The 17465-nt window shown below is 36.4% G+C and overlaps 1 protein-coding gene and 1 long non-coding RNA gene across 3 annotated transcripts in view; one reads left to right on the forward strand and one right to left on the reverse strand.

The window, feature by feature from the left end:
• Positions 1–17465, forward strand: part of LOC114459187 (E3 ubiquitin-protein ligase TRIM21-like) — a 47319-nt gene that overhangs the window by 26046 nt on the left and 3808 nt on the right. The window lies entirely within an intron of this gene.
• The window catches only part of LOC114459191 (uncharacterized), a 29978-nt gene continuing 18865 nt past the window's right edge, over positions 6353–17465 (reverse strand). Inside the window, exons 2-3 of the long non-coding RNA XR_003673265.1 lie at positions 6636–6829; positions 6353–6566 (exon numbers count right to left, since the gene is read on the reverse strand). This is a non-coding gene — a long non-coding RNA (uncharacterized LOC114459191). The remainder of the gene's footprint in view (positions 6567–6635; positions 6830–17465) is intronic.

Consider the following 17465-nt stretch of genomic DNA (forward strand, 5'->3'; position numbering starts at 1 on the left):
TTTTATGGGACATGTGCATGATAAATGTGTTTGTTGTTTTTTTATACTCATTTTTATATTTTTTTTTGTTTGATGTATTTTTCTGTAATGTATGTTTTTGGAGTCATTATGTGTATTTTTGTATCTCTCTGTTGTCTTTTTGTGCATTTTTTGTATAATTATTGTTTTTTGTTGCCATTGTAGGGATTCTGGAATCATTTAGTGTATTTTTGTATCTTTTTTAGTGTAGTTTTGTGCATTTTTATTACTATTTTGTGTATTTTTGTATAAATATTTAGTTTTATGTATTTTGAGTCATTTTCATATCTTTGGTGTAGTTTTCTGTAATGTATAGTTTTTTTGAGTAATTGTGTGTGTTTTTGGAGCTTTTTTGTATATTTTTATGCATTTCTATTGTCATTTTGTGTACTTTTTGCATAAATATTGTGTAGTTTTTTGTTTTATTTTACTTATTTAGTATGTTTTTATTATACTGTAAATACTGTGTGTGTGTGTGTGTGTGTGTGTCTACATCCATCTCCTCCATGCACGCGCATCAGCTGTGTGTGTGTGTGTCTACATCCATCTACTTCGTGCACGCGCATCAGCCATGTGTGTGTGTGTGTGTTTGTGTGTCTACATCCATCTACTCCGCGCACGCGCATCAGCCGTGTGTGTGTGTGTCTACATCCATCTACTTCGTGCACGCGCATCAGCTGTGTGTTGTTCAGTTGTCTTTTTGTGTATTTTTTGTATAATTGTTTTTGGTTGCCATTATAGTATGATTGTGGAGTAATTGTGTGTGCTTTTTGTATATATACTGTATTGTTTAGTTTTTTGTTTTATTTTACTCATTTAGTATATTTTTATTATAAATAAATAAATAAATACCGTGTGTGTGTTCCCATGAAATTTTTGAGATGCTGATAACTCCATAGACATTGTAGCGCCAATCAGAAAAGTAACAAAACTGCGCAAAACAAAACGTAAAGCTCCAAACTACATGAGTGAGTAAGTAAATTAAAGTATTACGTACAATTCGGCTGTCTTTTTTTAAAAAACAAAAATCCTTTTTTACCTTTGAACCGAGTGGTCAGAGCTTAGCTTCCATGCACGGCACCACAGAGAATCTGCAGTTTTCCAGATGGAGAATTGAACAGGTTGGGAAACTTGTCTGTAAAAGACTCACCAGTGGCTGACGTTTTCAAATGATCTATTCAGAGAGCTCCATGTCTCGGTCTAAGCTGTCTTCCTCTCTCTCACTCCTGTGTTTACAGTCCATGTCTGCTTGGCTGTGTGCGCAGCGATTGGCTCTGGCCGCACACGTGACTTTTGCTCAGGTGAGGAGTTGTGCAGTGAAACAGATATAGATGGTGCGCTAGCGCCCCCTCACATCCCGCGGTCAAAAGTTGAATTGGTTTCATTTCGGGGCCGTCCAGAAGTGAAATAACATTAAAATAAACATTTGGAAATGACCAAATTACTCCAAAATAACAGATACACACACTCGGGGTATTCGGAAGCCGTCGACTAAGTTTCAGGTCGAACTCTTACCTCGTCGGGGAGATATTCGCTCCACACACACACACACGCACGCACACACACAGACCTTCTTTGCTTTTACAGATAGATTTAGCTAACAGGCCTATACATCCACCTATAATCAAGGTCTTGGTGCCACCATTTGTATTTTAGATTTATTGCTCAGGTTAAATTTAAAAATCAAAGACATAAACAAAAAACATTGGTGTGTTATAACAGCCTGAGGGCTATAACTAATCAATGATTGTGTTTTTACTAGTTGTTATATTGTGTAATTAGTTGTGATGTAATGCAGTTTGGTTCTTTACTCCACTCTATCTTCTAGACTGTTATCACTGGGTAGAATACTCACAACCCAAAGATGAAACATACTGTTTAGCCTGCAGACATGTTTCACTTCCTAATTCTCCAAGGACAGTTTTCAAATCATCACATTCAGCTGATATAACTTCCTCTGATGCTCATTAGTGAGCCAATACAAACCTGCTCAATGATCACCTGATATGAATTTATGTATGTGTATATGTTTTATAAAAAAGTGATGTATATAGCTCAGCAATCAGAATGACTTGTGTTAACTTTTCTTGTTCTTAATAAACTGATTTAATTCAGTAAACTTTATGTACGTCTGCCATATGTTGCCACCTCTAAAACATTCCTGCCCCCCTCTTGCCACCCCATTGATTTTTTTCTAGCTCCGCCCCTGTGTGTCACTAAAGGATTTAGGGAAGCAACTGGATCACTGACATTCTGTCTATCAGTATTTCACGGCCCTTGAACCACATCAGGTTCTTTCTCCGCCCCTAAAAAGCCCACTAAGGGTTATTGAAAAAGAACAAATAAAACTAAAATAAATGTACTTCATATGGAGATTAAAACAGCAAAGCTTTTATTATGAAGGTGTTTATTTGCATAGGAACGTATATTCTGTAACCTACACGCACATAAATCAAGACCACTTAGTGTTCCACTGTGCACGTGCACGTCAATAACATAAAGAGTTTTAGTTTACCTGTAAAAATAATGCAGATATTAAAAAAAACATGAATAACAAAGTATTCTTTCATCTGAAGTCAGAGGAATACAAATAAAAATAGGCATAAATGACTAAAATTTGAATCCTCACATGTGACCAGTGTTAGTTTGACAGCAAATTATTTAGTCACAGTCTTTTGACTAAAATGCAACTTTTATTCTAAATGTAGTCATCAGGTCTATTTTAGATTTAGTCTAGTTTTAGCTCACTAAATGACATTAACATACATTTGAATTTAGTCGACTAAAAGATACATAAGTCTTTGTGCATTTTTAAAGGTTAAAATAACCATTGATCACTTAGAAAAATGTGGTTGACGAAAACTAAGACAAAAATGTGTCGTCAACCAAATGAATAGTGTACGTGACTAAACACACAGAGATGTGATGAGAAACACGCACTCACATCCAAAGCTTTTATAGATGAGCTACAGAAACAACAAGGCTTGTTTAACATGTGCCAAACATCCAGCTTCATTATATCAAATCAAATCAGAAAAAACAGGAAGTCATTCTCTGAGTCATATTTAAACTGTGTCTAAGTCTGAACTGTGTTCTCCATTATTTCATCTTGGTTTAGTGAAACTGAAATACCAGTCATTTAAGGAAATCCTGTTGTTTTAGGGAATTTGAATTGAATAAATGATGTTTTTGTTCAGCTTATTTTTCATTGCTTCATCATCACATTTACTCCCAACAATCACATCTCATCAAAACGAGGCATCTGCATCCAGTGGGACTCATTTTCAGCCCTGGAGCTTCATACCTCAGACCCGCCCACTTTAGATCAAAACATATTATTAAAATAATCATGTTATAAACTTACATGTTGAGTCTACAATAGCATGCTGTTCTGTAAAGTCTTGTATTTCAGTGGATTGTTCTAAAACATTTCAATTTGGTGCAGGTAATAATGTAGAATTATTTAAAGATGAGTGCACATCTCCAACATTAGTCTATACAACACGTCCTTTTCAACAATAGCAGAATCTACACTTATCAATGAAGGCAATGGTTACAAACCTTTTCTACTGTAGAAACATGAAAAACTCTCAGCCCCCCATTGTGACATAATGCTAAACAAATAAACTAATTAAAAAAGGGTAAAAAAGTGCAACCTTTTTTTAAAACAATTGGACTATTATTACATATTTTAGAACAGTAATACAGCTCTATATTAATACATTGCAAAGAAAAAACATTTTCTATTTGTCATAACTCATTAAATGTATTTATATCAGCATCACTTATAGAGAACTAGAATGGATGAACATGAGGTCTTTAGAACATGACCACTACACTAACTACATCTATATTTAATCACCTGCTTCATTTATTAAAAACAAGATGGAAAATCATATCAAATGCAAAGATAAATGTATTAAATATTCAGACAAATTGGGTTTTAATTCAGATTCTTATATTTTTTTTAAAGCATAATTAAATAGGGATTCAAGGCTGATGGTGTGTGGGGTGCAAATGGGAGGGTGTGTATCTGTAGTTTATATGTCTATACCAGGATGTCAATGTGTTCCTGCTCCAACACGTCTGATATCCTGAAGCAGCTTTGCTAATGAGTCTCCCAGCTGTGTTAGAACAGGGACACATTAAAACCTGTTGGACCCCCGACCCTCCAGGACCAAGTTTGGACACCCCTGAAACTGACTGAGTACACAGATGTAATGAGTCAGCAGAAAAAGTGAAGAGCTGCCAGTGGAGGATCAGTGACTTCTATAGCGTGATCATCTGAGTGTTAGAACACCTGTGTCACGGACTGAGTTTACCTCATACTGAGATCATTTATGATAATACCGCACACTACGGAAAATGAATTTTTGCTAAAAAATAATAATTCAGTTTGTTTATTTTTGTTTTCAAAGTGAACAGATACGTGTTTTATTGGTTTATTGGATTAAGTTAAGGTCAGAGTTAGGGTTACATACACATATATACTCATAATTGATCTCAGTACGAGGTAAACTCAGTCCGTGACACCGACCCTTACAGCTCAATCATCAGACCCGCCCACTGGGAATTGTCCCAGTCCTCCTGATTAGCCACTCCAGGCCTGTCTGCATCTATAAAGAGATGAAATTCATATTTAACATAATGGACAGTATTTATTTATTTTACCTTGTCTGCACATGTTGTCAAAAGTCAACACTACAAGAAGTACAATCTTTTTAAGACAGCAATGCATGGTTTGTTATTACAATGATATAAATGTTTTTATTTCATTGACAGGTCTTCAGGCCCTGAAGTTGTCCTTATAGCTCTAAACACTGAGGACTACCAGGGCCCAGGAACCTGTCTGCAAAGGAAATCTTTATTAACAGCATTTCAAAGAAAATATTGAAATATTTCATTGATGTATCACTTCTACATTTATTTCCATTGGGTCAATTATATACTTGGTACATTTTAAATTGCATCTTTGATCTGGAAAAATCCAGCATCAATACTCACTTTGCAATTGTACACCCTGTGATTTAAGAAGACCATGGATCATCCTAATCCCTGCTCTGGGACACACTGTGTGTCTGAGCTCTAATCTGTCCGTTTGTGTGAGCTGAACACAGGTCTGCCCATAGCAGGGGCTAACTTTGGCTGTGGCTGCTAATTAGGGCTGAATGCCTAATATGTGAATCAGAGTCATGATGTAGCTTTTGTCCCTCTTAAAACTTGTGTACAAAGCTGACCGACAACATGACGGCATCGTATTTTACACTTACCTCCTCAAGATGGCACCACACAGCTTCGTCCATGTCTGCATTTGTCAGCGCAGATATTTCTCCAAGACTTTCCATGACATCTTCCACCAACCTTAAAATATAGTCCGATGGAGAATTTTCCTCCACATACCGAGATATTGCAAATAACTGTCGTTGAACGCCTCTTCTCAATTCATCCACGTCTCCCATTTTCACTTTCCCTCCAAGAGAAGAGGAATCATGTGATCAGGTATCGACTAGTCAGCCTGGGCAGAATGACCATTGAATTGACCTTTGCTTTTACCGACAGCTTGAGTCATGAAGTAAAAGCAATGTCAAAACACAAACGGAAAAGACAAAGACAAAACAGAAAAAGCACAAAATGGAAAACAAATATACTACTTTTGTATATTTTTTTCATTTTTGATTCTCATTATATTTCCACATTTTTATTATTCATTGTTTTTATATTTCCAAATTTGTAATATTGGTTCTCTTTATATTTCCGGGCCGATCCACAAACGTACTTTGCTCAATCCACAATCACAGTTGAGGATTTACACATGATAATTCATGATAAATACACACATAAATGAGAAAACACGTGTGTAAATTGTTGATGTATTTGTGGATCTGAAAAACATGTGAAAATCTGAAAAACATGTGGAAATCTAAAAAGTACATGTCAAAATTGTAAATATATTTGTGGATTTGAAAAACACATGTAAAAATTGTGAATCTATTTGTGAATGTTTTTGAGACAAATGTCTCCCCATAGTCATCAGTCTGACTGGATGGTCTCAGAAGCCTTTTGGTGAGGTTTTCAGCAGAGCTTTCCCCCCTGGTGTGACAGACCTCTCTGAATATGGTGGGGGTAATGCAGCACCTCCTTAGTTGGTGCCACTCAGCACTGGAACTCTGCTCTACTGTGATGTTCTCAGTTTGGTGTGATGTCACCAAAGATGTTTCAAGAGACGCCATATGATGGTGTTGATGTTCAGAGCAGATGAATGCACAGGTAGAGGGTCCCAGCCTATAATCAGAGAGTGGCAGCTGTGGGGGAGGAGGGGCTACTGTATGTGGGCGGGGCCTGGGGACTGTCCTTGTTGGCAGCTGGTATGACAGCACACTTACCTCTTACACCTGACCAAACATGGATTATACCAGAAGAACATCACTGGAGACGTCCATCATAGTGATCATGGAGCTTCATCAGCAGTGAGTCCATCATACACGTCCTGAACTTTCAGAGTAGAGATGTCTGGTAGAGTGTAGTTGATGCCTTTATATAAGTTACTTCTGTGAAAAACAACACACAAACAAGTCATGTCATAAATAAGAAAGACGTGTGATTAAAAGGTTGGTTACCATGGTAACTGCTTTGTACCACTTCTGTTCAGTCTCTGTACAGCTGAACACTGGGAGAACAGATGTAATCCTCAGCTGGGAGTAGTGGGCCGTCTGGTACGGTAGAGCTGCCACGTGGCTGCACAAGGCTGTACCTGCCACACAGGTGTACTGGTATCTCTGAATCTTCACTGGTTTGAATCCCTGAGCACAATCTGTGAACAATAGCACATGTTAGTTAGAGAACAACATGTATTGGCTGTAAGTGTAATAATAGAAAGACAACATTAAATTAGTGACATTATGTTAGTAAACTTCTAAACTGTACAAAGTGAAACAGGAAAAAGTTTTATAAAAACTATTTATTTATAGTTAATCATGTAAAATATATATGTGTAATCTCACTTTACTTATTTCATAGAAAAATACAAAATAAATGTTTAATTGAAATTATAAGAACCCAGAACATAATCTAGTTTCTGTGAGAACCATTAATTTTACATTATTTCTAAATATGAAACCTCGGTACCTTAGGACAGTGGTTCACCAGTGGTACCCATGGTACACCAAAGGACATGTAAAAATATTAAGTTACATCTATTGTATAACACGTGTTATCACTCATATCATGTACATTATTTATCAATGTCCATTATTAATTATTAATGTCAAATAAAATGTGACAAAGTCAACTAAGAGGCTAAGCTATTTAGCAGAGACTAAGTTAGTTAGCAGAGGCTAAGCTTGTTAGCAGAGGCTAAGCTTGTTAGCAGAGGCTAAGCTAGTTAGCAGAGGCTAAGCTATTTAGCAAAGGCTAAGCTAGTTAGCAGAGGCTAAGTTTAGGCTAGAGAGGGACCGGAGAGGGTCCCATTCCTCTCTCTAACACTCCCTCTATGTCTGCTTCTTCCCTTGTGTGTTTGCTCCTGTACTCCTTCTGGCTTTTGTCTTGCAGGTCCGTGGGATCCTCAGTGTGGAGTTACAGAGTCTCAACAACTCTGTCTCCACCCTTTCCTCTGCACACACCCAACACAGCATAACGTGGATGGCTGTTCATCATAGGAATGGGATCCACACAAGGTTCCTGCTGCTTAACAGAAGGTTTTCCTTGCCGCCATGATGAATTCATGTTGGGTGTGGGATACATATGTATGTGTATATACGTATATATGCATATGTGTGTATCCATAAAATGAAGAGTCCGTCCTTAAGACTGCTCTACTGTAAAGTGCCTTGAGATACCATTGGTTATGATTTGGCGCTATACAAATAAAGATTGATTGATTGATTGATTGATTGATTGAAGCTATTTAGCAGAGACTAAGCTAGTTAGCACAGACTAAGCTAGTTATCAGAGACTAAGCTAGTTAGCAGAGGTTAAGCTATTTAGCACAGACTAAGCTAGTTATCAGAGGCTAAGCTAGTTAGCAGAGATTAAGCTAGTTAGTAGATACTAAGCTAGTTAGCAGAGGCTAAGCTATTTAGCAGAGGCTAAGCTAGTTAGCAGAAGCTAAGCTATTTAGCAAAGACTAAGCTAGTTAGCAGAGGCTAAGCTAGTTAGCAGAGACTAAGCTATTTAGCAGAGGCTAAGCTATTTAGCACAGACTAAGCTAATTAGCAGAGGCTAAGCTAGTTAGCAGTGACTAAGCTAGTTTGCAGAGACTAAGCTATTTAGCAGAGACTAAGCTAGTTAGCAGAGGCTAAGCTAGTTTGCAGAGACTAAGCTATTTAGCAGAGGTTAAGCTCGTTAGCAGAGACAAAGCTAGTTAGCAGAGGCTAAGCTATTAAGCAGAGAGTAAGCTAGTTAGAAGAGGCTAAGCTAGTTTGCAGAGACTACGCTATTTAGCAGAGGTTAAGCTAGTTAGCAGAGACTAAGCTAGTTAGCAGAGGTTAAGCTAGTTAGCAGAGACTAAGCTATTAAGCAGAGAGTAAGCTAGTTAGCAGAGGCTAAGCTAGTTTGCAGAGACTAAGCTATTTAGCAGAGGTTAAGCTATTAAGCAGAGAGTAAGCTAGTTAGCAGAGGCTAAGCTAGTTTGCAGAGACTAAGCTAGTTAGCAGAGGCTAAGCTATTAAGCAGAGACTAAGCTAGTTAGCAGAGACTAAGCTATTAAGCAGAGAGTAAGCTAGTTAGCAGAGGCTAAGCTAGTTAGCAGAGGCTAAGCTATTTAGCAGAGACTAAGCTAGTTAGCAGAGGCTAAGCGAGTTAGCAGAGACTAAGCTAGTTAGCAGAGGCTAATGATATCAATATTAAGATAAATAAATACATGTGTTTATCACAGATTCATAGAACAATAAACCATCATTTTACTGACTTTATGGATGAACCCCAAAAATCTCTCCTTTATTCCCCCTCATAGATGGTCCTGTCTCCACATGACTGTTCTTCAATGTTCATGTCTGTGTTCAACCACCTTCAGCTACAGTGGGGGTCCCCGCTCTATGGAACCTTTATTTTGGGGGTGGTGGGCTGAAAAGGTTGAGAACCACTGGTCTACAGGACTCCACATCCCACAAATCTGTTCTGACAATGTCAATAAGAGAGTCTTTACAGTGGACATCAAAACAAACTTTCCATTGACAAATTCAACCTTTTCTATCTTTTTTCTGGTAAATGATCTTCAGTGATTTATTGATCTATGAGACCAACTCCTTATCTGATAAAGGATGATCGTCTACAGCAGCTTTAATCAATAAAGCTGATACATATTGGGCTGCAATGACTCTACAGTAGCAGGTTCCATTGTGGTTCTTTGCTTCCTTCAGTCTTCACAGTGAGCTGCTCCATTGGCATGTGACCCTGAACAATTGTGACCATGTTCCAACATTCAGAGCTGTTTAGGGATCAGTCCACAGTTCCTCTTTATCACCAACTGTCCAGATATCTACTACATTCTGTGCAACGTGCTTTAATGTGTGTGCAAGCATTTACAAACATACTGTAAGTCCCCTCATAATGATCCTATAGTAATCTGATTACCTACAGGCAAATATCCAATACTTACGTAACCTTAACACATGCACACACACACACACACACACACACACGTTTAGCATTATGAAATGTTTATTGATGGATGATGGACAGAATGCTGGATCACTACCTACTGCTGTTTTCAGGAGGTCTTGGTAGCTTTTCTTCTCCTGCAGCTCAGCTTATGATGTCCATGCTGAACTAGCAACAAGTTCAGGCTGCTGCCACGCAGCAAACTCATTCTGATCACTTTTAATAAGAGGGCTGTTCCTCTGATACCACACATTTACAGCTTTTTAATCACATACTATGATACATTCTGAAGCCAAACTGGTGATAGCTCAACAACTTGTGTTTTTAATCAACTTATCAAGTCTCCCCGTGACCCTGAAAAAGGAAGAAGTGGGTCAGAAAATGGATGGATTATCAAGTCTATGAACAAAGCCTTTTTCTCTAATGTTTGAAAGCTGATGAAGCAATGATACTGGTCTGTAGTTAGAGCTGCTTATATTAACACTCTAATACATGGAACACTTTCACTGTTTGATTATTTATTACAAATAAACCACTTTGGAATGATTTATTGAAGACATATTTGAATTATTTTACTATATTGTATATTATCTGAATTCATGAAAAGTTTATTTCAAAACAATAAGTTGACATTTCATGATGTATTTTTTAACAATGTGAACTATTTATTTTTAATCTACAGAATGAAAAAACAATGAAGATAAAGTTTTACTGACTCGACTTTTTTGGAATTCATCTGTGTTTCTTGGCTCAACAATCTCCTTAGTGAGGTCGTATCCAACATTCACCAAATACCTGTTAAATTTAGGATTAATATCTGTTATTCTTTCACTACATCATTACTCTTTATTAAATTATTTGGATAATTTGCTGATTTTTTTAAATGATTTAATTTACAACAGTCCATGTTTTTTTTAGTGTTACTCATATACTGCTACAATTTTTCATGTTAATATACAGTATACAGTTGTCATAATGTTTACTAATTGGTTTTTATATCATGTATGCTAATCTTCTGCTTCTATAGGTTTATAAAGCTTTTATTCAGGACATTTATCTTAGTGCATACAGTCTCTAAGGCCTCAGTAATCCAAGGCTTGTTCTAAAGCTTCTGCTTCCTGCTCTTTGTTTAAAGGACAGTTTTTCTCATGTAGCATCACTAATGTGGACATAAAGACATCATAGACATTGTTTGGATGATCACATTGATAGATCTAAGCCCAGCTCTGGTTTGTAACTGGAAGCTGTTCACTGATATCACTTCTAAATAATCCTCCATCTACTTTCCAATCAGCTGAATGTGTCCAGATGTTAATGATGGATGTGTCAGTGTCTAATGTGACTCTGCTTGGCTTTAGAATGACTAAGAACAGGCCACAGCTGTACATTGGATGTATAACATCACAAGTCTTTATGTGTCTGTTTGGATTCATAATATTAATAATGAAGTCACTCCAAACACTTTGTATTTTATTGAATCATCAGAGTTATGAAACATGTCAGCTAATGTGTTCTTCAGTGTGTCAATGCACCACCCTGGTGTTCTGTATATACAACTTTATATTATATTCATTTACACACTTAGACATGTGATTAACCTGGACACACCTCCACTCTGAGTCCACATACAGGGAGACTCCGCCCCCTTTTAATCAGTGCTGTTCATTGGGAATAATTCATATCCTTCTAGAACCAAAACAGGAACTCTTTCACTGTCTCAGATGTTGATACAACACTACATTTAAATAAAAAGCCTTATTAATGTAGGAACAATCTCAAACTAAAGAATTCTGCACTTGTTTGACTCATTTTATCAGAATTTGTTAGAAAGACATCATGACTGGATGTGAAAGCAGCGGTTACTCTAAAAGTCTATTTTTAAACTCCTTCAGCTTCACTAAACACTCAGTTTCCAGAGGAACCTTCACTTCCTGTTCTTAGATCCATCCAGTGGATGTTCTTCTCATGGGAACCATGTGTGTTTGATGGAGGATTATGTGCTATCCAATGAAAAGCTCTCCCTCTCTCTGACATGTTTCTCTGTTCAAAGAAATCCAGCACAGACAATAACACGTCTTTATTTAAAGGAACAAAGCTTCACTGGACATTTGATATCATTACATTTACATTGATTCAAACTTTATGTCAGAAGGAAGATTTAAGAAGAACTTTAGGATTTATCATGGTTACATAGAACATTGTAAGTTCTAAAGAAAGGCTGGACAGGCTAAAGAACAGATTAAAGAACATTTCAGAGTTAGAATAAATCTATGAGCTGTAATCACAGAGTTGATAGAAATGTAAATATGGTGATAAAATGGGAGTGTTTGGACACTTTGGGCTCCCCTTCCCCTGATATTCATTCAGCACACTGCATGATCCATTCACAGGCTTTAGGCAGGGTTTCCCTGTCAGGAACCATTTCATCACATTCACTTCAACTGTAGAAAAACATACTTTATATAAAACACATCACATCTAAAATCAAGAAAATACTATTATGTGATGTATTAGATACTCATTTAAAACTCATTACAAATATGAATCCTTTATAAACACAGAGAAAAGAAACAGATTCAAAGGTACATGATGAAGATGGTCTGTATTAACACAGCATGTATATTCATCTACAAGTTAGGATCTGATTATTACATCTATTAGAATGTTAGTCACATTCTCTACATTCTATAAAAAACTACTAATGATTATTATGTACAGTATACAAACACATGATGAACATCTCAGACTGTCTTTCATATAGAATGTGTGTCCAACTCAAGGCCTGGGGGCCAAATCCGGCCCTTTAGAGCATCTAATTCAGCCCGCAGGAGAAAGTAAAAATGACAAAAAACAAATTATTGAGTAAATTAAAAATTATTTCAGGTGTAGATATCACAACTCCTCTAAAAACAAATAATGTTAAGGAAACTCCACAATATTAGCAGAGCTCACAGGTTTCCCATGCTGACATCACATGATGGGAGTTACTTTTAAAGTTCAATTGTTGCAGGAACTCAAAATTTTCCTAATTCATTCCACAACATTTGAGAAAATGAAAACAAAGTCATTTATAAACTAGGGCTGGTTTTCCAAAAATCTGCAGCCCTTTGGACCCCAGACTGGTCCGTATTTGAACCCTCAACTAAAATGAGTTTAACAGACCTGATGTAGATTCTGTCATTAGTGTATAATAATAATAATAATGTGAATCATTCTTCATATACATCATGAATGAATACAGAAGCTATAGAATGTATATCCTGTATAGAAAGTGAACAAAGGGAAACTTCTTCCTGCTTCCTTTCCAACTGATCATTGTATTGATCTTTTCTTTCAGACCACACCTTCAAAGATCAACAACTTCCTGAACTGTTGGTGTCCATTTTCCAGCTGACAGCAGGTTTATGTTGGAATCCTGTGCAGCCTGATCTCTGGGTTCTTCAGTCCAACACTGGAACCAGAAGGTGTCGTCACCATCCGTGTGTCGCTGGGATCTGAAGATGATTCCTGCTCCATGTCTCCATCCACACAGAGATGTGAGTGGAGAACAGATGAAGTGCTGAAGGTCTTCCCACACTCATCACATCTGAGAACATTCTTCTCATGAACTCGTTGGTGGAGATTAAGGTGAGATTTGTACTTGTAAGATTTTCCACATGTGTCACATTTATGAGGTCTTTCTGATGAGTGGCTGCTTTGGTGACATTTTAACTGGTCATATGTTGTAAAAACTTTGTCACACTGGTCACAGGGACACACTTCATGTCCAGTGTGAGATCTCAGGTGATCAGTGAGGGTTTGTTTGTGTTTATATATTTTCCCACAGTGGTCACAGTGATACAACACTGTTCTGGAGTGAGTCTGCATGTGACTCGTTAAATGTGATCTTCGTGTGAAAGTCTTTCCACACTGTTCACATCTGTGAGCTTTGATTCCACGATGAATGAGGACATGTTGACTGAGGTCTACAGATCGACTAAAAGTCTTTCCACATTCATCACATTCAAACTTTTTAACTCCAGTATGAATGACTTTGTGTCTTATTAAGGTAGAACTCTGGTTAAAAGCTTTTCCACACTGGTCACAGCTAAATGGCTTTTCTCCAGAATGGATTCTTTGATGTTCAGTGAGGTTTGATTTAAATCTAAAGTCCTTCCCACACTGGTCACATGTATGTTTAGCTTTAACTCCAGCTTGGCTCTGCTGTTGAACTCTTTGCTCTGAAGTTTTTCTCTTAGATTTGTTTCTTTGTTGTGGCTGAGCTTCATGGTCCTGAGAACGTTGAGGTGTCACTTTGTTCTGGCTTCCAGAGTCCTGTAGAACAGTTAGAGATTAAACACAGAGAAGAACTAAACAAACATTTGTGAATCAGTTGTTAAACCTCCAGCCCTAAACCAGCTCAATGTGGAAAAATGGATATTGGCGCGTTAGCGCCCCCTACAGAGTGAAGATAATTTAATATGAGACAAATGTCCTATTGTAACACACTTTTCATAGGGTGTTTCACTGACAGGGTTCAAAGTTGCTGCAGATCATCTAGAGAAGTGGGACACCAAAAGAGATCCATGGATTTTTGTTAACTTTTACAGTGTTTGTAGGGCGGAGCCGTGAATCTTGGCATATTTTTTTTTTCCTTTTTTTTTCTGAATACACATAATGGCTCCAAAAAACATACATTACAGAAAAATACACCAAACAAAATAAAATAGATTTATAAAAAAAAACAAAAAAAAAAAAAAAAAACGCAATTATCATGCACATGTCTCATAAAATTAAACAAGGGAAATTGCACACGCTTTAAATAAAGGATCTTTTTATGAATGTAGAAAGTGAGAAACTTCCTTTACTTCTTTTATCAATTAATTAATCTAAATCTAATTTTAAATCATATTTAATTTGCAGAATACCATACCAGATACTTGTTCAGCTTATTTTCTACAATGCTTGTCCAGCTTGAAAGAACATGGATGGAGAACAAGTAAGACGTGAGATCAACTCAGCTTTTAAAAGTTTATTCAGTTTTGTTGTAGGTTTTGTAGCAGGTTGAAAACCTTAAAGAAAAGGATGAAAAAGAGAGAAAGGAAGAATGAGTTCTAATCAAATGTTTTTAAAAGAATGAACCACCTGAGCTTTTCCTATTTTAAACATTTTATTTATTAAATAAATTAATTTTCTGCTATTTAATATTTAATGTTTTTAAGTCAACCTACAATGTTTAACAATTTCTATTTGTAAAATTAAATGATGTGCTTTGCTGTAAAAATTTTATCCATTTTAATTAAAGTCTAACTTTTTAACAATGTATTTGTTACGACCCCCTCTAGGATGGGATATCAAGGCTTGAGGGGCCGCAACACAAACAAGACGCCACACAGAACCTCAACGATTATCAAAAGTATTTATTAACAAAATAAATAAAAGTACCAACAGAACAAACTAAAAGGGACTGGAGACCCTGGCCAAACTGAACAAAAGTAGGGAGGACACTGGGCCAACCCTATACAGGGCCGTCGTCCCAGCATCCACCCTCTAAACTACAAAAACATACAAAAGACTAAAACTACCGGAGCACGAAAACAGGACTACCAGAAATCTCCAGTCCAAACTAAAATAACAAACTTACGAAGATGTCCAGTGGGGAGCTGAAGAACTCTCCCCACATGTCTGCTGCTGGTCAGTTGTTGTGCCTCCTGCTTTCTGGTCCTCTCAGCCCTTTATACAGCTCCTCCTCCCTCTCCTACCTGATTACTGATGTGAGCCAGGTGTGTTAGGAGAGGAGAGGAGGGCAGGCTGAGAGGCCAGGAGGCACCAGCCGTAACAGTATTTTACCCATAAACTTATTTATCTGAAACTCTTAACCAATATTTATTATTCTTAACATATCTGTGATTTTATTCTTCATTGTTTTAACCTAAATTGCACTATGAAATCACTATATATATATATATATATATATATATATATATATATATATATATATATATATATATATATACACACGTGTGTGTGTGTGTGTGTGTGTGTGTGTATAAATTGGATTAAATAGTACCTTAATGTATTTTGACTAAGATGTCACTAAACAAACAAACTGGTAAAGCCAAACACGTTGGCTGTAGAGTTAACTTACATTTGGGTCAAAATACATATAAACATGGAATCAGCCTGTGTACTTTAACATGACCTATATTCTAACTTAAATACGTGCTTTTAGGAGCTTAAAATAAACCTAATAATTCAATAAATCTGAAGACACTCACTAACAACATCTCTGAGCTCCTCCACTACATTATCTGAGAATCCAAACACACAGGTGTGATAGATTTTCAGTCAAAGTAGTAGAAGGAGGAGCTTAGACCTAATACTTATGTTGGGGCTCCATCTAGTGTCTAATTGTAGAACTACATCTACACCTGACCTCAGGTGAACACAACAGAAATTCACAGAATTGGGTTTAAACACCGTCACTGTGAGGGAAAGAACATTTTTTATGCAGAAATGTCCTTCCAACTCTCTTTGTAGTTGTTTCAAACACCACCTAAACACCATCTAACCTGGTAAAAAACTACACAAATCATCACTGACTCCTACATCAGAGACACCAGTGTCTGTTTAACTTTAACATGTCTGTGAAGCTCTGTCTGTTTCTCATAGCGCTGCTGTGCTCCGTGAAAACATGACTCAGCTTTAATCAGCTTCACTTGATCAGAGCTACAGAACATCTGGATAAAGTTGTTCTGTTGTAGACCATCAATACCAGAGATTGTAGAGTATGAAACATCACAGATTATTGATAACTTCTGATACTGTAAAATATTCTAGCCTCTAGTGGTGAAAAAACACTTCTTACACGTGATGTTTGCACATTTAGCTTTGTTTAATCATTACGTCTGTAATGATGTCATCAGGATCATTTAAATTAGGTTAATTTAAATTAAATTGATCAAAACTTAATCAATAAACCTGATCAGATTCAGTAAATCATTGATCCCTGAGGGTAAATATAGTGACATTAATGCTGTTCTCATACATCTTTATATGACATGAATAATTAAAAAGGAGCAGTCAGAATAATCCATGTCACTACAACTTATATCTACCTTTTAATTGTATTTTACTCATTATTTTAAATTACATTTTTATTTTGTTTTCTCACAGTACAACCTATATCTTCTTTTTAATTATATCTACTTTATTTTTCATTAATTCATTCATTTTTCATTTATTTATTCATTTGAGCATCATATTACAAACTTATTTTACATAACAAAACTAAAACAATTGTGCTCAAAAGGAATTAAGTTTTTTTTTAAATTTATTAGTATTTTGTTTCCTTACAGGAGTTAAAAACTAATATTTTCTGAAATAATTCATTCATATTTCTAAAAAATTGATGTGGAAAACAGAATTTGGGAAAAAAAACACAAATTGAATCGAAATCACAATATCTGTCAGAAAGATCACAATTAGGTTTTTTGTGAAAATGGTGCAGCCCTAATTAAAACACAAAATGCATTGAAGCTGTGATTCCACCGTTTAATTCTATCAGAGTAATGATGTTTATAACGTGGACCAAGTACAGTTGTGATGTATTAAAGGTCTGTGTTAATGGAGGGCTACATGTAACTACAGTGTCTAAGTGACACACACACATAAAACACACTTACTGCTCCATCAACTCTGTAGTGCTCACATGTATTAAATACAGACGCTCCACGAGTCCACAGACAAGTTGGTCTGTTTCTAGACAAGCGTGCACTGACTGCGTCGTTTACTCACGTCTTTATAACATCATGTTTGGGTCAGATTTTTAGTGCATCACTAATTAATAATGTAATTATTACCAATAAATT

This window comes from Gouania willdenowi, unplaced genomic scaffold (genome assembly GCF_900634775.1).
Source record: "Gouania willdenowi unplaced genomic scaffold, fGouWil2.1 scaffold_273_arrow_ctg1, whole genome shotgun sequence".
NCBI classification, from domain to species: Eukaryota; Metazoa; Chordata; class Actinopteri; order Blenniiformes; family Gobiesocidae; genus Gouania; species Gouania willdenowi.